General features: G+C 38.3%; 1 protein-coding gene across 4 annotated transcripts in view; it reads left to right on the forward strand.

Annotated features, from left to right (window-relative positions):
• CASK (calcium/calmodulin dependent serine protein kinase) overlaps positions 1–25,268 on the forward strand; it is a 188,376-nt gene that overhangs the window by 54,583 nt on the left and 108,525 nt on the right. The gene's annotated exons all lie outside the window — the stretch shown is intronic.

Here is a 25,268-nt window from a genome sequence, read left to right on the forward strand (position 1 = left end):
GTAGCCAAGAAAGCAGTGTTTTAAGTACAGTTCTTGAACTACTTCTAGCACAGAGGGACAGGATAATTGAATCAAAACTGGCCTTGCTATGGATCATCCACTTTAGGAGAAGAATTCCAAAATTATTTAATGGGGAATTGCAATAAAAACTGGGAGGGTTTTGTTGTGTTTTAGTTAGTCTTGTGGGTTGGTTTTTTTTCCCACAAAGGGGCCCCCAGATCTTATCCCTGATTAGCTTTCAGATTGTGAGTGATTTTCTTAAAGTTGAGACCTTAGTTTTGTTCTGCTTATTTCATTAAGCAACTTACCCATGTTGGTTTTCTTATTTTTATTTATTTAATTTATTTAGACTTTCATTTTTTAGAATCATTTTGTCAGGGCAGTGTTTTCAAAAGGCTTTATTGAGTTCATAGTGAAGTTGCATGACAGTATGTTTAAATTTTGGTACTGGAAGGCTGTAGTGAATCATAAATTATTTTTCACAAAAGTATCTGTAAGATTCTGCACTTTCTTCTCTGTGTGTTTTCCAGAGTTTCAGAAAAAATGTACTGTCAGCGTTAAGCTCGTCTCTTTTGAGTACAAAATACTACAAATCTGTATGTCATCATATTTCATGGTACTGTACCATATATAGACTGGATTCAAAGGAAGAACGAGTGACTCATTGCCTTTGATTTGGAAATACCAACTAATCTGGAATTTCTGGTCGTTGTCAGTTCTGTGTTGCACCATATTTCACAGATCAGGAGCAGTGACTTCCTTCTGTGTGACATTATTGTGCCCACATCTGAACTCTCGTGCCCAGCTTGGGGCTCCACAGTCTGAGGGATGCCACAGAACTGGAAAAGTCCCTGCAAAAGACAAGATAATCAGGTCCCTGCAAGACATGATGGGCAAGGAGAGGTTGAAGAAGCTGGGTTTATTTAGTGTGATAACGAGGAGGCTGAGGAGGTGTTATATAATGTGTTCTTTAACTACTTGAACAGCTACAAAAATGACAGAGCCGGGCTGTCCTCGAGTGGAAGCCACTGAACCACAGAGAAATGGCCAGGAATTGTTGTTTGGAAGGCTCAGGTTCAGGTTGGACATGGTTTTCAAGAGTTTTCTCGATAAAATCACACCAATTCTGACCCAGTGTGTGCAGTAATCTCACGCTGAGTGGGGATTGGAGCCAATGTCCATCACAGGTCATTTCCCACCAGCTTTCTGTGACCTAATGGAAACAGGAGGAAGGCACCATTATAGGTTTCATTTCATTTAAGGTACAAAATATGAAGATATTTCAGAGTGTGAAAAGCTCTGGAGACCAGCTTGACTTTGCTTTTGAGTTACCATTTTAATCCTATGAGAAGCTATAATCCCATATTTAATGACTCTAGTGTTGGAGGTATAGCTATTAAGATTCATCTACTGTGTGTGCCTCAGTAGTGAAGAGTTTGAGCCATCTTTTTATAGACCACAAAAATCACATGGTATTAGTGACACCTCTGTTCATAAGAAAATGCACAAATGTGGAATTTTGAAAAGAAACTCTCTAAGGTTTTGATAGCTGACTGTCATGGAGTTTATGTTGCTGGTACTGTACATACCACTATAGCTTCTGTGTTTGCTGTACCAACAATAAAGCAAGTAAAGCGGGTAAAGAGGTAGGAAGAATCTGAATTAACCTTGTACCTGTGGTAATATAAAATCATATATAAAAATAATGCTTTTTAGGAATTTTTTTTTAAGACTGTCTGTGTCATGATGGGAGGGACCTGTAGTAGTTTGTACCTGTAAGAAGGACTTGATCATTGATACTTGAAGTCACTTTTGATGTTTGTAATTTCAAGAGTCTGCCTTTCTGGGGAATGCATTGTTCCTATCTCAGTTCTCCTTCTTTCACAAAGGAGTAGAACTGGCCCTGTTTTGGTCCAGGGAATGTTACCTGAGCCCTTTTTGCTTGTTTTAACTTAATGAAGGATTTGAGGTTTCTTTGTTTTTCTGGAGAAGCTGTTGGCTGGTTCGGTTATAAACATAGTTCTACTCCTTTCTATGAGGAGTACAAATTTCATAAATGTCTAACATTTATAGCTCTCCTATAACTTTCATAAACAAAGTGTCATTAGAATTAAATACTTGTATGTGGAAATGTAACATAAAAGGTGGAAGCAGGCTTTCACCCCAGCAGACTGTTCTGTAAGTGTGGCAGCATTTTAACCATATAACAGAGCCAGTGGATCACAGACATACATTTCACATTTCACCTTTTTTTTTTTTCCCCCCAGTGTAAAATACAGCATTTTACATTAGGGTTTTTTTGGGGGTTTTTTGGTTTGGTTTGGTTTGGTTTTTTTGAGGATTTCCTGGCATGTGCCCAGATACAGGCTTCCAGGAGTGGGATACTAAGTGTCACTGACCAAATTATCATTGTTTTGACCTCATTTGGAGTCACTCATACAAATTTGATTCATCTCAGGAAGCAAATATGATGTTCTGTAGGGAAATACAGGCTATTATGCAGATCATAAGCAAAGAGTTATAGAGATCAACTATATGGTATTGCTTTACTTCAAGAACATAAAATTTCTGGAAATATTGATGCAAGCATATTAACAGCAGTGTTCATTAAACATTTTTCTTTTCCATCTTCAGCAGGGAAAGAATAGCTTGGGAATTTATTACACCCACTTTAAAGCATAAAAGGATATTTACCTAATATTTTTATGCACTGTTGCTTAAGTAGAAGGAAAATCATTAAGTTTTTATGTGTTGCAAGCAATTGGTTCTTTATTCCTTCTAATCTGTCTCCAAAACAAGGACAGCTTTGTTTGCTGTGTGACTTCAGTCCCTTGCCTTTAACATTTAAACAAAACCTGATTTTGCTGGGTTTAGTGCAGCACTGAACACACAATGGCTCTGCAGGAGTGCACCTCTTCCTCCCTCTCTTTTAGTCTTTACTGCTTGGCTGCGTGCTGGCTCTGACAGCTTTGTTCTTCTGCTCTTGGTTTCACTGTGATGCCAACATTGTGAAAAATGACTGTTGTGTCCAATGATTGAAACCATTGTGGACTTGTTGCCAGATCTTTATGAAACATTATCATGAAGCTCCTTTTTGAGAAAGGTGTCATACAGCTGAGCAGCAAGTGCAGGCAACATTTCCCAACTTTCTAAATGAAAATGGTGCACTTTACAGGTTTCAAAATGCAATTACATCAAGTGTATTTGACTCCCATTTTAATAAATATTCATTCTAAGAATAACATATTAGAGTGCTAATTAAAAAATTGCTGTATCTTGGAATTCTTAGAACACATATCATAATGGAAATGATTATGTAATTAGCACTAAACAGAATTTATGCAGCAGATAATAGATAATTTAACTGTTACTTTAGTTACATAACTGAGTATTCAGTTGGCCTCATTTGGGGTTTTTAAAGTAATCATAATTGACTGAAAAGTGCTCCTATAGTAACATCTCTGTAATCCTTTTTTCACTTTATATGAGAGGCACCAGAACAGGTTTACCTGGGAAATTTTGGATGCCTCATCCCTAGAAGCATGTTTAAGGTCAGGTTGGATGGAGCTTTGAGCAACCTGGTCTAGTGGGAGGTGTCCCTGCCCATGGCAGGAGGTTTGGAGCTACCTGGTCTTTAAGGTCCATTCCAACCCAAACTATCCTATGACTCTATATCATACTTCCATATATGTGAAATATGAAAATATATTCACATTTGTGATCAAAAGCATAGGAGCCAATAATATTAATTAAGAATAGAACAATAATGCCAATAAATATTATTATGAAAATTTCCTTTAAATTTTATGTCATTTAACTCAGCGAAATGAGGTTTGTCACTTAGAAGTTAATTCCTCTTTATACGTACAATATAGGGCTTAGGGACCATTTGATTAAAGTCTTTACTGAGGTAACTAGTGAATCTATTTGGGTAGTGTAAAACATTGAACCATTTTTCATGGAAATAAACATAATTTATGCCCATTTTGGTAATTTCAAGTGTTACAGGATATTTGCTAATTCAGGAAAATTTCAGTGAAGACTTGTGTTTATACATCACCTCATCTGGACAAAAACTGACTGGTCCTTGAAATCTGTTGTTTGAATTCCATCTGTTCGCAGGAGTTTACAACATTTAGAATGCAAGTTTCACTGAAAACTAAACTTCAAAATACTTTAATTTCTTAGTAGATTTGGTAAAAACATTTTCAGATAGTGCTTGTGATCCAGCATGAATCACAGAAGTGAAAAGGTATGCTGCAGTTAATACTAGCTATTCCAAACAGAATGATGCCTGTGGGTGTACTGAGTACCACATGAAAGTGTTGGAGACGGCTGTCCTAGGTCTGTTTTGTGGGGGTTTTGCCAGTGGTAAGCCTGACATTGAAATGCTCATGCCAGTCAGCTACAGGTGCATCCTCAGTCAGTCACTCTGGATATGATTCTTCTTTGCAAATCATATCTCCCAAACCACAGTGTGAAAGATTGTAGTTTAGCAGGATTTTAAAGAGCCTAATCTTTGCTCTACCCAGAAATAAAATATCACAGACACACTTCACTATTACTGAAAAAATACTTTAAAATCTCATACTATTTCCGCCTTGTCTGTCCCTTTACTGAATATTTAGTTGGATGCATAGCGCTTTTAAGAGTACAATAACTTATGTATTTGCATTTAGTATTTAAATATGTGTAGTATACAGTAAGAGATGTCTAAGAATTCTGTGTTGTGTTAGTCCAAAACAGGCCTGAAGCACCTGAGGAGAATGAATTGTTAAAGTGGATTTACACAGATATGCACCCAGAAGTGCTGATGGAGCGTAGAGATATCACTGAGGGGACATTCAGGATAATCTTTGAACAGACAAGGTGGCTGGGAGAGATGTCTAAGGACTGGAGGAGAGCAAATGACTCCTGTGCTGGTCCTGGCAGGCACCAAGGTGAATACGAGCCAGCCATGAGCCCTCGTGGTAAGGAGGAGCCAGTGGTACCTGGGCTCCCTTAGCCCAGGCGTTGGCAGAGGTGGAGGGAGGTGGTCCTGGCCCTCTCCTCAGCACTCCTGAGGCCACACCTGGACTGCTGGCTCCAGTTCTGGGATCCCCAGTGCAGGAGGAACATGGAGGTGCCAGACAGAGCCCAGCAAAGGGCTGGCACTAGGGTGGAGGGACTGGAACATCTCTTCTGTGAGGAAAAGCTGGGAGGGCTGTTTAAGCCTGGAGGAGGAAGGTTCAGGAGGGATTAGTTGATGTGTACAAATTCACGGAGAGTGGTACAAAGAGAACAGAGCCAGGCTCTTCTCAGTGGTGCCCAGTGACAGGACCAGAGGCAGTGGCACAAACTGAAGCACAGAAGGTTCTGGGTCAGCACCAAGAAACACTTTTTTAACTATGAGAGTGACCAAGCACTGGCACAGGTTGGCCAAGAGGGTTGTGGATTGTTGGAGATACTCAAAAGTTGCCTGGACAGAGTCCTGGGCAATGGGATCTTGGGGGCCCTGCTTGAGCGGAGGGGCTGGACCAGATCCCCTCCACAGGTCCCTTCAGCCATTCTGTGATTCCACACAGGCAGCTTCATAACTTCCTGAAGGGTTGGTGGCTCTCCTGTGAGGACCTGGCAGCAGCTGAGCAGGGGGGATTTTGATCTCTCCCCTGCCCTACATGCCATTGTTTCTCTGTGTTCCTTTGTGGGTGTACAGATGAGGTTTTATCACATAACCTAATGTTTTTCTTCTCTAAAACCCTGGTTTGATTATAGCATCCTTCTTGCTTAGCAAAGCAAAGTGCTTGAGACAGAATTTGAGTAAAGCAAATTTGTTTGCAAAATAAATTTAGGTTGGAGGGGTAAGGAAAGATATTCCTGCTCCAGCTGTCCTAGAGCAGTAAGCAATGCCTGGAGCTTTTACCAGTATAATAAGCCAGATGACAAAGATGTGTTTCTTCACCCTCTTGGAAAAGCAAAGTCATAATTAAATTTATTTTTAAAAGTCTGGAAGTATGTTTTTTAAAAGATTTATTTTATAAAACTTATTTCATAAATTCTCAAGTCTTCATTATCAAACATAGTTGTCTTTAATTTCTGCAGAATTCATGAGGTATGTCCAACTCCTGTTCTGAAAAATTAAAATGCTTTCCAAAACACTTCTGTCTCTGTACACACTCTGTACTCGTCTAACAAATCCTGATTTTTGCCAATAGTCCAGAAATAGGCTCTAGCTGTGCTTTCTGGATTTCAGTTACAAACACAGGGAAGATAATAAGCATGAGCTGTATTTTCAAATATTTTCTATTTGAATGCTAGCGTGTATTCTGTTCTGGTTTGTGCAATCAACAAAATTCAAAATTAATTGCAGCTGAGCTGCTGTTTCTACTAATTCACTGATCCAAAGAGAACAATTTTTGACTCTTAAATGCTGGGGTTTGTTCTTTTGTGAATCTAAAAATGTATGTCACTGTGGTATGATAAATAATGATCCTTGTGCAATAGCACTGTTAGAATGGCAAATCTGTGTCCTGCCATAGCAGTAGGACATGGGTAAAACCCATCTTTGGGTTGTGTGGTTTTGGTTGGGACAGTTTGAATCCTTTACAAATCATGCCTAAAATATTTATTTTATTTATTTTATAAAAGTAAGATTCATGGTTTGTGATCCACAAATTCCTATTCTTTTTGTAGTGTCCAGAGTTTTCTGCTAAGTTTGGTAGGTACATCAAAGTCTTGGGCAATTTCCCCATGAGTCAGCTCCAGACATTCCTCTTGGAGCTTCTCTGCATGTACTGGTGTTTTAATGCGGTTGGAGATGAACGTGGTTTTTGAGCTATAGTCAGTGGAAATTTGCAAAAGTAAAGATGTGTTAACAAACCTTAATGGACCCTCTAAATAACCAGTTGGAATGAGAATTACAGAGTTCAAAATGGGGGAATATTTTTGATCTGCAGTGCATATGTGTCTGTATATTCATAATAAAATGAATACACATAGCATAATCCTCCTCCTATGATCTGGTCTTCCAGCTGAAAAATTAAGCATGGAAAAAAGAGTGAAGCTGAAGACCAGTGACAAACTGCCACAATCTGTACTGCAGTGGTAGAAACTGCACACTGACCTCCATGGAAATTTTCATTCTAACAGCTGCATCAGCAAATACTTATGAGTAGTAACATGAAATATGTAGAAGCTGAGAGGTCTCCACAGTATGTCATTATGTGGGAGAGTTTTTAGTCCAGTTGTACATAGTGCTAAGCCACGTCTGTTTCCCAGGGTAAGAGCTGCTTCAGAAGGGGAAAAAAAATAGGTCTGTAATCTTTTTGTGTGAAGAAAATCTTTGAGAAAAGACAAATATTAAAGGAAACAATTAGGTCTACTTGATATGAAGGCAGATGGAAATACTTGTGTTTGGAAGCTGTCTTGTAAAAATATATCTTGGCTAACATACACAGAATACTGAAGCTTTTTAGCTGCTCAGTCAAGAGATGCATGAAAATTTAAATAAGTCTAAGACCTGAAAGTCCTGAGGAAATCTATGGACTTGTTTCTTCAAGACTTTCTACATTTTATCTGCTGTTCAAGTTCTACCATCTCTACCATCAGTTTTCTTCCAGTATATTACTTGTTTTAATGACTGAAAGAAGTTAGGTACAAGCAATAAATTATTGTCTATATAGTTACAGTTTTTAGGTAAAAATCAAAAAAATTTAATAAATGCTTGAATTAACATACTTTATGTTAATTAAATTTTATCTTTAGTACTGCATTGAATATTTTTCTAGTTCTGTGTTTTAAAACTACTACATGTATAAGCAGTAACTTAGCAGAGACTTGTGTTAACCATCTCTGTGTGTTACAGCTCTGTGTTACTGAGCACTTCGTGGCATGGCATTTTCCAGCTATAAGCCATTTATTTTAATGATGACATTTATCAGGGACAGTCTACTCAAACTGAATATATTGTATCTATTTGATTTCCTAACATGAATCCAAACAACAAATACACACAGTGACAGTGAGTAATTTGGCAATGTAAGTAAAATCACTGTGATCTATGGTTGTTTTACTTAAAATCTATGACAGATTTTCATGGGAGGTTGTTTCTTAAGATCACTTCATATGAGTAAGATTTATGGTGTGTTTCTTGGCTGGGGGAGAGGGTTATCCTATGCATTTCTTTTGTCTAAAATATTCAGTGGTCAATTTTTTTTCTGTCCTTGGAAGTTGCTGTGGAAGGAAAAGCCCAATTTCAAGAGACTGTTTCTAAAAAGTAACGTTCTGTTGTTTCAGAGTGTCGTAGCATTTGTTAAGGCAGTTAAATGAGAACTTAATTTTAATACATTAAATAACTAAAAAATTATTTTACAGATACATTCGAAGTTCCACTGAAAGCTCATAGCAGAGCCAGCAGTATAAACCCTAAGCTTCTTGATTTCCTTTAGAAGACTAACTAAATAAAGTTAGATTTTAAAAGTATAGTTTTATCTACTGTGACAGAACCAGTTATTGTAGATTTCTTTACGTCTGTCACTTTTAACATTGCCTGTGATAAAGTGACAATTTACAGTTGCAGGTCTTACTGAAAATATTGCCTTAGTTTATAACATTATGAGTAGTGAGAACGACTTATGCAATACTACTTTGCCTGAACAAAGTAGATTTTTATTTTTCCTTTGCCAAATCAAATTAGGATTTGAATGCAAGTTGCCACCACAAAAATGTTGCATACAATATGTACACGTCACACATCTGTTTTCAGGTCTGTACAGGTTATCATTGCTGTATCCTTTTGTGTCCTCATCATTGTCTTTGAAAAGCTGTACCAAACTGGAGCCTGTGTTTCCAGCACAGGGCTGGACAAGTGGGGCTGACAGGTTTGCAAAGAAGCTTTTCATCTCTGATGTTTTAGTGCTACAAGAACCAGTCTTGTAGATTGGGCACCCACCATCTCCACCTCTTAATAGCTTATCTGATTGAGGGGGAAACCAGTAAAGGAACTAGGATGCCCTGGAAATACAGAATGGTAACATCTAGGACTATTAGATGCCACTTACCATCTGTGCAGTGTGTGGGTGAGTATCACTACTTTGCATCTCCTCCCCTTTCCCCCTCAGGAGGACTGAACAGCTCCTGGCTGCCGAAAGGGAATGGAAAGCCCTATTTCTTCATTGCAGCTTCATTACTCTGCCTCCTGTAGCTTCATTTGCATTTGCTTTGGTACTTTTTTTACCTTTTGGCTTATTTATTTTAACTCAAGTTGGGGAAAAAAGGGAATAGAGGACTTACACCTTAAGTCTCCAAGTCTTTACTGTCTTGTTGATTGGCTTGCTTCCTTTTTTAAATGCACCTTATTTAGAAACCTATTAGGACTGAAGAGGAATTATCCTGTTGAGGGGAAAGCACAAGCAGACAGAGTTTGAGTTTATTCCATTGAGAATTTTGATACTCCCTTTAGGGGAAGATAGTTCTGTGTGCTGTGTGTTATTGTGGAGTCTGAGATAAACTGGTGTGAGATGGTGAGAAAACAGAAGGGATTTTCCCTTCTTCTGCCAGTGACTGTTTGAAACAGAAATGCAGTCTGAGGTTGGAGTAGGAACTATAGGACCATGTATTGTAAATAGCCATGGTTGATACCTCAGTTCTTTCCTAAATGGCTCATAGGCATTGTTCTGGGGGGTTGTTTTTGCCTTAAACTGCTAACACCCTAGCTGGAGAAAGTGCTTGGACAAGGTAACACAATGGAGAGAGAGAGAGGAGAAAGCCTCAAATCTTACCAAAGCTGCAGTGGCAGCTTATCTGTGTTCCTGTCTACTTGGTAAGACTGGTCAGCAAATAAATACCAATTCAAGATTAGAAAATATGCACTTCATTCAAGAAATGGTCTTGGCTACCACGCTTTTTGCCACCAATTTCCTTGTTTTGGTCATGTTCTGTTTAGTTGGTGTGGTCTGTCTGTAGGATTAACTCCTCTTACTCTGGATTACTGAAGGTACTTATTCAGCTCCTTTTGTATCATCATCCCCTCTTTCCCCCATCACATACCCAAATGAGTTTACTAATTTGGGGGGAATTGCAGTCAATTTAATTAATTGTCACTTAAAAGACTTTTAATTACTGATTCTGGTATTGAAACAAACACATTCAAGCTTAGGCAGAACATCTCTTGGTCTCCATCCCACACGTTGGCTTTTTCACTCCTGTATGAAGATTTGGTCATTTGCTGATACAAGGCAGTGCTTTGTTCATTGCTTATCCCTCTGTGTTTTATAACACAAGAGAATCTTCTGCCTTGGTTCTGTTGTATTTAGTAACTACTGAGGAATTATGGGCTGTAACAGTCAGAGCAATTCACAGCTTCAGGGCATGTTAATCTGCGTTGCAAATGCTGGTCTGAGGACCGAGGGCACTTACATGTGCCAAGAGCTTTGGATGAAAATAATATTTTAATATCTATTCTGGAGGGTTTATTTTCTTTTTATAAAAATAATTTACATTTTGAAGTATTTTTCTGTCTTCAGTGTAGGAATAACTACTGCAAGAAAAATTGGTTTCTTCAATGTTATCAACCCAGATGGGGAGAGAAGGTCTCTTTATAAAATTGTGTCTCTACTGGGTTAGTATTTAGAAATGTTATGTTGTAGAACAGAGCTTAAAGCTGGTCATGCTGTGGTGTGACAGTGTTTGCTGATTGGAAGGCAGATTCATATCCTGAATCAAATCTCTATCCTCATGTGGCATTTCAGTAATTTGATTCCCCCTTGCTCTCAGGACTACACTTCACTATGATCTTTGCCTCTTGCAAGCTGATTGCTGGATTTGCACAAGAGAACTCGCTCCTCTGAAGAATGGTGTGTCAGGTGAAGAGGATTCTGCAATCCTTTGTTTTGCTGAATTTGTGATTTATCTTCTGAATAACAAGCCTTGGACCTTCTGTACCTGTACATGCTTTGTTGCCTCAATTTGAATTTGTGTTTGTGATTGTCCTGGTTTGTCTGCTGGCCCAAAACAGAAATCAGTTACAATTGGTCTGGTTCTGAGGTTACTTGTAACAAGTAGGAACTGATAAATGTGGGGTTACTGGCTTTGCTGAGATAAGGCTGATTTCAGGATTTGCTTCATACATCTTTGAAGACTCTGCCCTCCTTTATCAGTCGGTACAAAACATCTTAGTTTTGCATCACCCCTCTCTTGTTCCATTTCTGTTTTGTTGGTTTTGGGTGCACAGTTGTGCACGTGTGCATAGTTTCATTTTGCCCTTGTTGTAATTAATGAGGAGAAGATAAGAGTTCCTTACCTTGCCAAGTGAACCAGATTCTGGCTATGTGTTTCTACAGATTGAACTTTCCACTGCAGCTGTCTGAGATTGTGACAGCTTAAGGAATCTTGTTCCTTTCTCAGTTGGATGGAGCCTGTCTGGCAGCAGTCTTTGCTGTGTTAGTAGTAAGTTAATTGATGTCACTTTTACATTTGCACATAGGAAAAGTTGAACTGACTGAGGAAGAGCCCAATTCCTAACAGGATTTAGTGATTTTAAGGACTACAGTGATGTAACACTGATTTTCTTTGCAATGTGGTATGTATTATTTGTTTGTGTAAATGGAGATCTTGGTAGCTGTTGGTTCTCTGAAGCACTCCGGGAGGGACAGAGGAGCAGTTTTCTCTGTGTTCCTAAATTACTGAGGTGTAAATTGTCATTTTTGTCTGGTCTGGAGGCTTTCACACAAAGGCTGACCCAGAAAAGTATTCTGAGGTCTGGTAGCTGGCTCTGGTGGCATTCTCCCCACCTGATCTGTTTCCAAAAAGGACGGACTGTTTCAGGGATCAGGACTCAGGAAAGCTTGTTTAAACAAGCCAGCTCTGTTCTAGGCTTTGCCTGAGCCTCCTGTCTGGGCAGGGCTCTGGTGGATCCTGTTGCAATTCCATGGTTCCTTAGACCTTGAAAGATGATGAAGTTTTTACCCTTTCATCTGATACTATCCTGATGCATTATTTCAGTGTCCAAGTCCAGTCTCCAGCAGATTTTACCCATTCAAAGAGTGATCAAATTTCAACTCAAAGATCAATTATTGCTGAAGGTTTTGTAGCTTGTAGTATCAGGTGAGTACACTGAACATGTATTATAATAGTGAGGAAAATCAGTATACTAGAAAAAGAAGATAATTATTTAACTTTCAAATTTAAAAATTTGACTCTTTTGTAAATTTTCTTACGAGGTTGGGTGTTTTTTGTGCTTGCTAGTTATAATATGTGTAGATAATAGATTTGTATCTCTAAAGTGTTTTCCAGACAAGTCATGAATCAGATTTCATGACTACCAGCAGGCTACTGTGAATCTTATAAGTATTATAAATTTGCAGATACAAAACAACAGAACAAAGAAAGTACTCTGTAGAAGAAATGGTTGCTACATTTGTGCAATATTTACATTTCTACTTCCGTACAGTTTTCATTAACATCCATTGTAGTTGTCCTCAAAGTTTAATTTGGTACATGTGTTTCTGCAAAAACTCTAAAAAACTGGTTGTGACAGATGTGTTGTTTGTTTTGATTCCAGTATTCATGGCTGACAGCACAGTTATTTTGTGTCCATGATCGTTCTTAAGTTGGCACAAGTATCACTTGAATAATATTGTTTGTGCTAACAAAAGGTTTAAATGAATTCCAGTTTCATGATTTTCTGTGGCATTTGGGAAGAAAAAAGAGGAAAACAAATTTAATTTAATAAATTTTCAAGAAGGCAGAAAAGCTCAAAGCTTTAGGCTCAGGTTCAATGCTAAAGGCTCAAAGCTGTAAAAAATGTGTTGAGCTTTAATTATTCTTTTTTCAGCTTAAGAATGCTGTGGTACAATTTAGTCTGTTTTTAAATCCTACTTACCTAGGAATTATGAATAGGCTATCCAAACTAACTGTAATATGTAATACATATATATAAATTGTATTAATTTCTCTGTGCTCTGAGGCCATTTTATTTCCTTATTTAGTTGTTCATGACTGATGATTTATGAAGCAGGATGATTTAAGCAGCCAAGTCTTAATTCTCCATGGTAAATGGAGACTAAGGTGTACTGTAGCTAATAAGAAAAAATAGGTGCAATAATACAGCTGTAGTTAGAAAGCAAACTAACTTTTGGATGTGCAAAACATGTACATTGTGTTTTTATTATCGGTCAAGGTTTGTGAGCTCTACCATTGCACCAGTCCAGAACTGACCCTTTGGAGACTGTCAGCCCCATTTTCCTGGCATTCCATTTCAGGGGGTGTTCATTGGCATTTCCACAGCTTGTGTTTAGCTGGGCTAATAAATCCTCAAGAATCAGGGTTCCTGTGACTTTGAGGTGACCTCACACGGTGCTCACTCAAGTCCATCATGCTTTATTAATCCAGGTATTGACTGGCAGAGACTCTTCTGTATCATCGTGCCCTGAAGCAACAGAACTGCTGTGCATATCCTGCATTTAAGCTCATAAATTCTGCTAGAACCTGAGCTGACTTTTAATTCTGTTGCAGATGCGTATACAACCTGCGTAAACAGCTCACGGGTTTGCAAATTTGAGTTTTTATATCAAAGTCTCAGGTGTATAATTCATCTCCTTTCTAGAGTGGAATGTTACACCCCTCCCTGCCTTGGTTTCTTGTCTTCTTGCTGGAGCATTCTGGAAAAGAGCAGGTTGTGCAGCCTGAGACACACTGGATAGGTTGCTTCACCAAAAGCAGTTTGTGAGAGGAGGAGGTCGAGCTCAGAAATAGTGTTTGCTTCTTCCCTCAAGAAAGGGCAGGGAGAACACCTTCTCCTTCAGATTATTTTCAGAATTCGGACAAGGCTGCATTCAGCCTGAGAGTCATGCATTGTCATGTTAAGAAATAGTTTTAATTTTTGTTGTGCAGACAGGAAAGCTGCTCTGAAAGGTCTGTGGAATGGGTCAGGGCCCTCTTTAACTCAGATGACTGATGTGTCACGTTTTATATTTCCATGTACCCTATCATGTCAATGATGTTCTTTATCCTTGACAGGCATTTAACTTGAGAAGAAAAGAAATGTGGGTTTCTTTTAACAAAAGAACCCTGCTAACATTTTCTTACAGTGCTCTTGCAAAGCCATTTTGCAGAGAGGATGCAGATTACTATAAGTTATTTTACTAATGTGGACTTTTAAAATATAGTTGTGGATATATGTTTCAATAATGTCATATATATGCAAGCTTATTGCACTTTTGTGCTCTTGCACATTAGAGTAAGAAAAATGGGCAGAATTTATAAAGGTTTGTTCTTTGTCTAAAGTATTATCATTTCAGATTTGGACACCCATGAAAGAAATTTGAACAAATTTGAGTCAAACCTTTTAGCACCTGAGAAATGTTCATTCTGTTTGAAAAAGTACTTAAACAATCTTTGCTCTGTCTAGCAGGAGGAGCAATCCGTTATTCACAGCTGGGTACTACAAGGCTTTGTATAACCATGTCAGCCCCTCAAAACACCCTGTGACAGTGAAGGAAATTGTTGTGCTTTACAGGGTGATTCTTGCTGTTGGCATCACATGAAATTTCAGAGGCAGTGGGAAACTCTCCCAAAAGTGAGGTAAAAAGCCATGCAGGTGTACTGCTTGCCAGTCCAGTCTCCTACTTTGATACAATTTCCAAGTTCACAGATTTTTCAGTTGATCAAACCGTTTCTAACTCAACTTTCGCTAAGTATGAATTTTAGGTATTTTTTTGCTTATCACCAGATAATAAAGAAGGGAAATCAAATATTATTTGCCTATTGCTTGGGTGAGATTAAAGAAGAAAACTCTTCCTCTGTATTGGTGAAGAGAAATTGTCCTTTAAATAACATGAAAAGTGTGTGAATATTATGAAAGAAAATATTTCTCTGATGACTTGTAATTGTGCTAGGACTCAATTAATAGGCAGAATTGTCACTGGATTGGTTCTTTATGGGGATATGTTACCTCTGTCAGCTTAATCTGTTTTACAAAGGAAAGCATAAGTGACAGTTTGCAAAGATTTGTCGTGTTTTCAGCCTGTTGTAAGATCAGAGACAAGTCAGGGAAGTTAAAACTTTATTCCTTGAGCTGTGACCTTAATGTTGCTAGAAGCAGGTTTGAGCTCAGTTGCGCTGCTTACATCATTAACATCTGATTTCTGTGGAATGAAAGGGGGGAGGATGTTTAAAGAGCATTAGTTTCAGAGGCTTGGAGGAGTATTGCAACTGCACAAGCAGAACAGGGACAATGTGCTTCTTAAAAGCATTACAAACTTGGTATGCAGAAGTACTTTATGGATATTTGGCAAGTAGCAGCAAGTCTAGTTAAAACTTCGTTGGTTTGTTGGTGTGGAGTCCTGAAAGTGTTGCAAAAAAAATCATTTTGTAGTGAATTTTTTTAATGACTGAACTAAGACATGCACACCAGTTTTACAAAACTTGCTTTATAACATGTCAGCTAAAAAAGAAAACAAAAAAAAATTCTATGACTTTTGGTAATAATTGCGAAGAGAAGCATGTGCAGAAGTGGAACAAACCGAAATTAAATTTTCTTATATCCTGGATTATTACTGCTTGAGAAGAATTTTCTGGTTCCTGACATTATTCTGTCACTGAACCAGAAAACAAGTTTTGCTAAGGTAGTTCTCCAGCGTTCAGACATCATTCTACTACAGGATTTTCAAGTAGAACAGAATTGGCATCATTCTTACATTTGCTGGGTTGTTGTCTGTTACTCAGGGTTCACTGTAGGTGCTGTTTGTGCTGAGTTCCATGTGCTGTGCAGGGACTTTCAGAATTCAGCTGTCCCTTACAGCAGCATTTACTGCAGCTTGTACTGTTTTACCTGAGGAAAACTGTAAATTAACCTGAGCTGTTTGCCAGCTAAAACACTGTCAGTCACTGAGCTCTGTGGCACTGTGGAGTTGGAGTAATTTTTAGATGCTGGTGTTGTTTGGTTTGTCTAGACTTGGGCAAAGTAGATGATTTCCTTTCTAGCATTAGTGTGCAACTGGTTTGGTATCGGCTGTGCAGAGCCCAGCAGTTCAAGACCAAAGAAACTGTGATCAAAGCAAACAAGTACATTTTGTCTGTATGAGAAGCATCTTAGGCAGTCAGTTCCCTTTTTGAGTGCCTTTGGGCTGTTCCTGACTGTTAGTATTCAGCAACAGCAGCAGTGTAATGGATTATTTAACCCTTCCTTGAGTAGGAGTTACAGACAGTTTGTCTAGACTAGCTGAATATGTTATGAAGAGATTTCCTTTGTGTTTTAAAATACTAGAGTTTTTCCTGTAAAACTGAGATAAGTTTTTTTTATATCAAAAAGTGAATTTGCCTGTCATTACATTTAGGTAAAGGCTCAGTCACGTAAGAAAAGACATTTCAAACAAAGAAAACCCAAAAACCTTCAAGTGTTAGAATGATCAGCAAGAGAAATCACTTAATTTTTCAGAATCAGCTAACATCCTCTTCTTGATAATGTTCCATTACCTCCAAGGGCACTTACTTGATTTAATGTCGTTACATTTTAGTACATGAGTACTAAAAACCTCACTTAAAGGACTGCAATGTCTATAACCTTTAGTTAACCTGATCATCCTAAGTGAATTCCGGCCAGAAGATGTCAATGCTTGGCGCAAGAATGTTGTGCCAATCTAAGCATAACATTGGTAATAATGCTTTTAGCACATTCTGAGATAATGCATTGCCTCTGTTACCATGGCCAAAGGCTGGAGAGAAACCCTGAACACACACATACATAGACACACACCTGCAGCAAAAAGAACCCACCAGAAATGAAAAAATGTACAAAAATTAAATAAAGAACTTCACTCTGGGTGATTAACCTTTAAAAAAGGAGAAATTCAAGTGATTTAAACTGAACTACTTGCAGGTTTTAGCTTTCTAAAACTTTTTGCTAGACTTTATAGCAATAAACATAGACTGTGTTATAGCCTGTGGATTCTGGTTTATGAGAGCAAACTAAATGTATTCTAATTGTGTTATACAACTCTGAATGTGTGCAGTGTAGTAGGATACTGGTGTGTGACCGTCAGCTCCAAAGGGTCTGGTTAGAAGAAGAGCAGAGATGGGTCTTGCACAGAATCTGGATAAAAAGGCGCTTAGCACTGGATGTATCTTAATTACTTTAGAGTGGCATCTTCTCTTTGTTCTCAGGCCTGAACTGCACTCGTGGTTAGTCAGATCAAGGGCTACAGAAACACAAAGCTCTCTGCGGCTGAACCAGTGCAGGCTCCCTTTGTGTTCAGCTGCTGACTCTGAACAGATCAAAGCCGGAGCTTCGTTGCCACCTAGTGAGAAATCTGCAGGGACACATGTCCAAGCAGGACACTACAGAGGGAGAAAAGAAATATCACCTGACTCACAAGTTCACATCTTAGTTTTCATTTGAGGTGAAGTTAAACATAGGAAAACATAAAACTAAGGCAAGTTAGCACTTCCTGCTAATATTGTGAAATCTGGTTTTCAGGCTTCTTGACTCTTCAGGAGAAGGACAGCAATGTACAGACTGTTGAGATTTGACATATTGTCAAATGTTTTTTGCTGCTGTAATCTGGCCATTCGTTTCTATTGCCAGGCTGTCAACACTGTCGTGCTCAGAGGTGTTTGTGCAGGTTCCCAGAAGTCACCAGAACCAATCTGGTGGAAAAACAGCTCCACCAGGGAGCTCCACCAAGGGAAAAGCATGAAGGGAAAGATGGTTCAGGAGGGGAGAAGCAGCTGACAAAAAAGGGAACAATTGCTGCATTTAATGGGGCTGCTACTTTAAAGTGTTAGTTTTCACTACAAGAAAGCACAATCAGTGTAACTCTATGAAATCAAAGCTTTCCAATTATTTCAGTGAAGTCCACTGTGACCATACAGCTGAGAATTTTCCTAGTTCAGTGCTCCAGCCAGTGTGTAAAGTTGTTTTATTAAATACACACCTCATGGCCAATTGTTTCTCTGTTTTATTTTTGTTTGTCTTCAAAAGAAATTTCACGGCATCCTCTTGACAGATCTGTTGCTGCACTTCCTTCTTTTAAGGAACTCGTTGTATCACAGAGTGTTTAAAATTGTGGTTTGCAGTGTAAAAATCTGTGGTCTCTGATACTTGGGAAGGTGTTGGATTTCAGGCTTTAACACAGTGCTGGGAAACAGGTAGGAACATGGAATTTAATAAATGTGGTTATCAGTAGTGAACCTGCTTTCATAACTTGATTGATCACAACTTGAGAATCAATGACTATTTTCAATATCTTTTCATTAATTATTGAAAACAGTTCAACATTAGAAGTGTTTCAGATTTTACAGCATGGGTTGCAAAATATCTTCAGCAACAATTCCATTTCTATTTGGAAGGCCAACCTCATGACAGAGAGAACCCTCCTTACTCCTTTTTTAGTTAATTTATGGAGTTTGTAACCCTGCTTCTGATTAATATATTCATGTGTTTGTGAAGCACTTCAGAAACTGCTACTTTGCTGTAGAGAAAAGACAGATTGTGCGAATAATTAATTAAAAAGCAATGGCAATCCAGAAAGTATTGCTTTCACATTCTTATGTTTCCTCTTTCTCTTTTCCCCTACCTCTGAACCTGGTGTTGAGTACTAACCAAGAGGACATAGAATGTGGAAAGTCTTAGATAGATATCTAATCTAGATATCTATTAGATGTCTTAGAGAGATATTTGATCTTTGTTCTTCCTTGAAAAATGTTAGATTTTTTTTTTTTTCAATGTGGTGGGTGCTTGGTAAAAAGTTGCTAAGAATTGCCGTTTAATTAAATGAAATGGGTTTAGATTATCTACAGTAGGCAGCTGTTAAATACTCTTTTGGGCATTCTTAAACATTTTTATCAGTTCAAGTTGATTCATTTCCTAAAATACACCATCTTATTTATGAAGCATTGCTTATTTGCATATCAGTAAAAATGAGGAAGTGAGAGAAGAGAGAGTTGTTTTCATGAACAAAATCATGCAAACCAACTTACACTGTCAGTCAGATAATTGATTCTGGACAAGTCTGGTGGATGTATCAGAAGTTGAGAGAAAAGTGGTATTTTTTCACACCCTGTTTCATGTTCATCATAGCTGACAGAGTATAAATTGAGGAAGGAAAATTGCCTTTTAAGTCTCCCAAGACACCCAGCTCCAGCTAAATGTGTTTATATTTATGTCCAAACACTGAGAAAGAATAGTGGCAAGTGAAAGTTACTCAGAGCTTAGCGAGCATCTACAAAGTCTAATTCCACAAAATGAAGGTTTCCATAGGTTTCTCCATGGAGGTCTCAGAAAGGGAAATACTAGCTGTAACTGCATTTTGTTGTTCTTGTTCCATGCCAGCATTTTGTTTCCAAACAAAAGATTCCGACGGGAGATGGATTCTCTCACATTGCCACTGTACTTGTTGATTCCCATGGCATTTTTATCAAGGGCCACTAACAGCTACATGCATTTATCTTTTTTTGGTGCATGTTTCAGGCATGTTTGCTAAGGTGTAGATGGATTATGCAATAAAGATTTGGTGACTTTCAAGGAAAGGTGTACTTGCTTTTTGTAGCATCATAAGCAGCTTTAGAGGCTGCTGTTCCCAGCTTTTCTTTCTCCTTCCATATTCCTTCTCTTTCTTTTGAGTCAAGTTCTGTAATTGAGGTTGCTCATGAGCCATTTCCCATGCTAAAACTGCAAAACAGTGGAGCCAGTGGAGACAAAAATAAATTTATACTTTTCTTAAGTGAGTTAGCACTGAAACAGTTTTGGTGTATGGTGTGACAAGCTGCAGGCTGCTGGAGCAGAGGGCAGGAATGTGTGTGGGATGAAGGGGGAAACAGCCAGTAGTTAAATCAGCTTGGCTAACCCGGAGCCTCAGCCACCCCAAAATGAGTGGGAGGAGAGGCAGGAAATCTTTTAGTGCTTGTTGAGGCAACGAGTCATTAACTGGTCGGATGTTTCTGTGTGATGAGAGTCGCTCACAGATCCCAGAAAGACAGGAAATGCTGTTTTAATTAAGGGAAAAGGGAATACTCTCTCGTGGAAGAAAAAAAAATACTTAAAAAGTACAAATCTTCGGGGCAGAAACATTCCTGTGGTTCTGTAGGATAGGAGTTTCACTGCCAGTGTCAATACAGGATGTTCCCACCTCCAGCTCCTTGTTCCTGTTGCAGTGTGTTGGCTGCGCTGAGAGCTTTTATGACTTCCCTGATGTATTATTAGAATAATAAAGCCTAGAAGTAATTTATACAGAACAACAAGAATGGGCGAGGAGAGGAGATAGGGAAATTTTCCTGGAAGTTCACCAGTTTTGGAAGTGTGACCTCAGGTAGGGTGTGATGGGTTAAACTGGAATTGGGTGTTGAGCAGGATGTTCCATGGGGCTGCTGCAGGATAATTTGAAGCAGAGGTGTGTAGTGTCTGCAGCAGAAAGGGAATTAGATCTGGATTAAATATAAGTAGCAATTTTTTGATAATGGGAGGGTGCAGGGACAGCTTTTGTGGGAAGAGGCTTAGGGCTGTGGGTTCCCAGACAGTTCCAGTGGGCCATAGCCGAACCCATCAGCCTTACGTGTGGTGCTTCATTGAAAATGCATTTAAGGATGGGTAGCAAACACTGGAGCAAAGTGTAGGGAGTGTGGAACAAAAAGAGGGCACAGCAAAGTCATGGAAGGAGGAGATTCACCATGGTAGAGCAGATGGAGGAGGAGGAGGAGAGGAACCTCTGCAGTGCGCTGAGAATGGCCCTCACCCCTGCACCCCTCACAGCTGGGGCTGCAGTGAAGCAGTGGAGTTAAACCCATGAAAGGGGGGAGGAAATTTCTTGGTTTGCATGTTTATCTTCTTGATTCCCTCTACCCAAATCAATAAGTACTTGTTTTAATTGGCAAAAAATAAGTTCATTTCCTCAAGGCTGCTTGGCTGAAAATAGTAGCTGATAAACAATCTCCCTGTCAAAAAAAAAAAAAAAAAAAAAAAGTGAGTTTTTTTGTTCTTGTTACTTGTATTTTCTACCCCTGCCTGGCTGAGCGGGAGCCTGAGTGGGAGTTTAATATCTAGCAAAGGAGACTACTCCACAGAACAAAACCCAGTGTGTGTAGGGTGAAACTGCTGGGTCTGAGATCTCAGTGTCTCCCTTGTCTGTGCTTCAGGCTGTGCATCAGGCACATTTCCAAGGCACACAATTCAGTTCAGCTGTTTCTGGAAAAATTCCATTTGGGTGGTCAGGAGTTTCTCCATGATGCTCACCAAAGGATCATTGGTGAGAATGGCATAACCAAGTGAACAAAGCATATTGATTTCCCTTTAAAACTTAGTACTGCCACGTCTATTTAAATTAGGTATAATCATATCTTGGTGTACAAAACATATAGAAGCATTTTAAGCAAGAAGCTTACTTCCTTTCAAAATACTGTCATACCCAAGCTGTGGCTGGAAAACTAATCCTTTAAGGGACTGAACCTGGAAAATCAGAATGGTGTATGTATAAAAATGAATTGTGTATACATAAAAATGACATGTGTCTTCCATCTTGCTAAGAAACTTGGAGCTGTCTGTCCCAAAAAAAGATGGGGCTGCTACAGTCTGTGCATGTCACTTTTAAAATAACAAAATGGTGCTATTATGTAGGCTGCTAGAGATCATCTAATTCTTCCATGAACATACTTTGAAAATATGTTCAATATTTGAGATGTTTTAGAACCTTGGTTATCAGATTTTGAAAGGAAATTAGGCATTTGCCAGAATTGTTAGAGATGTGTAGGATATTAGGTTGTTAATTCCCATGGGAATTTTAAGAGATACTCATGTTTTATGTTTTCTATCAAAGATATGTATCTTTCTGTGCAATTACTTAGAGCAGTTACCTTTTTTGTGCTTCCAGCAATTCACTTTCAGTGTTGCTATCTACACATGAGGCTGCATTTTCTCTGTGTGGTGATTATGGCTGAGAATTCCCTTTTCCATCTTTGAACTTTTCTTTGTTACTGAAGTCTGAACTTTCCTGCCATTTTAACAACTTTAGTGCCTCTCTAAATAATTAGCCAGGTATAAAATGGTAACTTTGACTTGTCTCCGTTTGCTAAAAAAAACCTCAAAGTTTTGTAAACAGACTGAAATTCTGGACCATGTTCTGATAACAGCTGTGTAAAAGGATGGCTTGTAAATGCTTTTCAAATTATGATGTAAAGTAAGACCCTGTGTGCTAAACAAGTTAAATGGAACACAACAAGTGTTTTTCCCTGGTCCTGGTTGTGGGACAATACCTTTCATGCAGCTGGCACAGAAACTTCTAAAGCTTGTGCTTTTAAAACTTGCAGTTCTATTTATTATCACTGTTGTCAATTATGTTTAATTTTGAAAAAAATGCTGACAGGGAAGGCTTAAAGGATGAACCAGAAAGTAATTTCTTCAGCCATATCAAGAAGAGAAAAATGAATAGATGAAGGGTTCAGAAGGGATTCAAATGAAGTTAAATAGTCCAGCCAGTAAAAGATGAGTTTGGTTTAGATTCCATGACCTTGTCTTGCCTCAGGGGTATGTTCCTCCAGCTGAATTTTGTTTACTAGTGAAGGAGACAGCTGTAAATATGGGACATATGACCCACATTGGTAAATGACACATCACCTCTTAAAGGCAGCTTACTCCACTGGCACATTCTAGAGTTGTCTTGAATCTTTTATAGGTGTCTGGAATATGAAAGGCTAATTTGAATATGGGATATTTGTCTGGGACCTTTATTACTACACATGTCTCAAATACTCAGCAGAGGTTTAGAAAACTTAACAGGAGGTGGCAAATTGTTCATACAATGTTTTATGCTGAATGATAACACAGATAATAATAAAATAATAATGGAATTTTTCTCAGGAAATCCTCAGTCACCTGGTGCAACCACCCATCTGCTTGGGTTTGTGCTGCATTTAGAATTGAAATGGTTTCTGTGGGTACCTGGGATTTTATTTACCTCTTGAACCTGCAGAGGTAAAATTTCATTCGATCTGGAAAAAGCATTTGATAAAGGACTGAGTAGATGCTGATGTAATTTTTTTAAGTGAAAACAGTGAAACATATGTGTCATCTCTGCCTTTTGTCCTCCTCCCCTTTCCTTTTTACTGGTCTTAAGTATGACTTATTTTGACCTTTGGGTCACGGTCCAAATATACTTCAGAATCCATCATCTCTTTCCTACCCTGTGGCTTTGTTGAATCAGTGTGGTATGTACTTGTCTCTCTCTTTATACCTCGTTTTCTTTTTCTTAATAGGCCTACTGTTGAACAAGTCCCTGCTGTGTTTAAAATAGGACTTTGTTCTGCTCTTAGCCCCAAGACCCCTTAGTCATAAAAGTCCTTGTTCTGTAACTTCTGTTCATTTGTTTTCCTGTTTGGAGATTTTATTTTCTGCTTTGTTTCTCCCTCTGCTTGTGCTGGTGCTCAGTCTGTGAGCAATTGTTGCACTCATCCAATATTACACAGAGGAATGAGGGAAATGGCACCATATACTTTCTTCCTTTCAGTTCTAATTCCTTTCAAATAAAGCCCACAAAATATTAATAAAGGGAGCAGCCAAAATAAACTATTTTGAACACAATTTTTGCCTGTAAATAAAGCAGAATTTTCCTGTAATTTCCTGTCAAATATTTTTACTCGGCTTTCCATCTGAAATAGATATTGGATACCACTTAACCAATACCATCTGATAAGTGTGGTGGCATTAAAGTTGTTATAAAGCAAGAGACAAAATAAAAGCAGCCTGTTTTCTGAAGATCATAGTCATTCACAGAATCACAGTTTTTCTTTCTCTTCCACTGCTCCTCCTCTGCGTGCTCATCACTGATCCTGGTTAGGAAGGACTGGGTGTGTACTTGAGTGAACCTCTCTGCCTGGAAAGGGGTGGGAACCATTTAGTGTCAAATCATTGCCTATTATGATGGAAGGGAAAGCTACAGTGTGGCTTTAGTTGTAATTCTGCATTAAGGTGATGTAAGAACTGATAATGTATTTTCCATAGTGAAAGACATGCTGCTATTTTCTTAGGTTGTAGAATTTCATCTGCATAAATAGATGGACAAATAAAGGTCAAATTTTACATTAATTTCTTTATCAAAATTTTTTCTGCATCACTGAATGATATTTCTGTTTGCTGTTCTGCTTGCACTTCCTAAGGTACATGATGGTTTCTAAAGGATTGCTCTGTCATTTTGCTTTTAGATTGTATTTGCAAGGTAGTGAAGGAGGGGAAATGTAATGCAAACATAATATGAAAGTTCTGGTAACAAAATTTGCACTTTGTGAATCTGAACATCTTTCTTGGATTGAAATTCAGTCATTTCCAAACTCTCAGCTTTTCATCTGAATTTATAGATGGCTGAAAGATCCAGAGTCTAGCATAAATCTGAGTTACCTGTTAAATGCTTCACATAAGAGAATGTTCATCTTGGCGCTTGCATATTTCAGTATAATTGATTCATGTGAAGAATGTAGGAGAGCACATGTAAAAATAGTGTATTTTAAATTTCTTTCTAGTGTAGCCCAATTATATGGTAAATATTCTCATATTTTTATTTCTCCGTAAAAGCATGTGTAGGTCATTCTTGAACAATGATCAATTGTATGGGAAGAGAATAGAAAATTTCTGCTTCAGAATTCAGACTGATGTTTTCCTCACTTACCAAATTATCATCAAAGCTATTCATTCAAGATTTTATCTAGAAATATCTTTCTAGAATACAAGTAGATAAGTTAAAAGAAAAAAAAAATTAAGGACGATTAAATAATAAAAATACAAATATTTTCAACAAAGAAGAAAGAAAATTAATTCAGTGTAGTCTGATTTTTTCCATTTCTTTATCTGCAGAAAGATTGATTTGTGATCAGAAAAGGAGTGTTGTTTAAAACAAAATTTCTCAAGCTTTGAGATACTTTAGAGTGGTTTCTGCTCTTCTTTTAGTTGCAGCTTTTTCCTGCTTTATTCACTCTTCTCTAGAGCAGAGATGCAAACTAATATATGCTTATTAAAATTTATGTTAGTGTCATTTCATTTAATGTGACTTTAAAATAATTACTATTAAAGGAGTAAACTGCAAGAAATTTAAGCTTAAGAAAAATACTTCTTTGCTTATGAGGATGATCAGGTACTGGTGTAAGTTCTCTGGGCAGGTTGTGGAGTTTCCACACCTGGACATGTTCAGAGCTCAGCTGGGTGTGGGCCTGCACAATCTGCTCCAGTTCACCTTGCTTTGAGCAGAGGATTTAGAGTAGGCACCTCCAGTTATTAATAGTTCTCTAGCGTGGTGAAAGTCTTGTCTTCTGCATTT

Source organism: Poecile atricapillus, chromosome 1, assembly GCF_030490865.1.
Source record: "Poecile atricapillus isolate bPoeAtr1 chromosome 1, bPoeAtr1.hap1, whole genome shotgun sequence".
NCBI lineage: Eukaryota > Metazoa > Chordata > Aves > Passeriformes > Paridae > Poecile > Poecile atricapillus.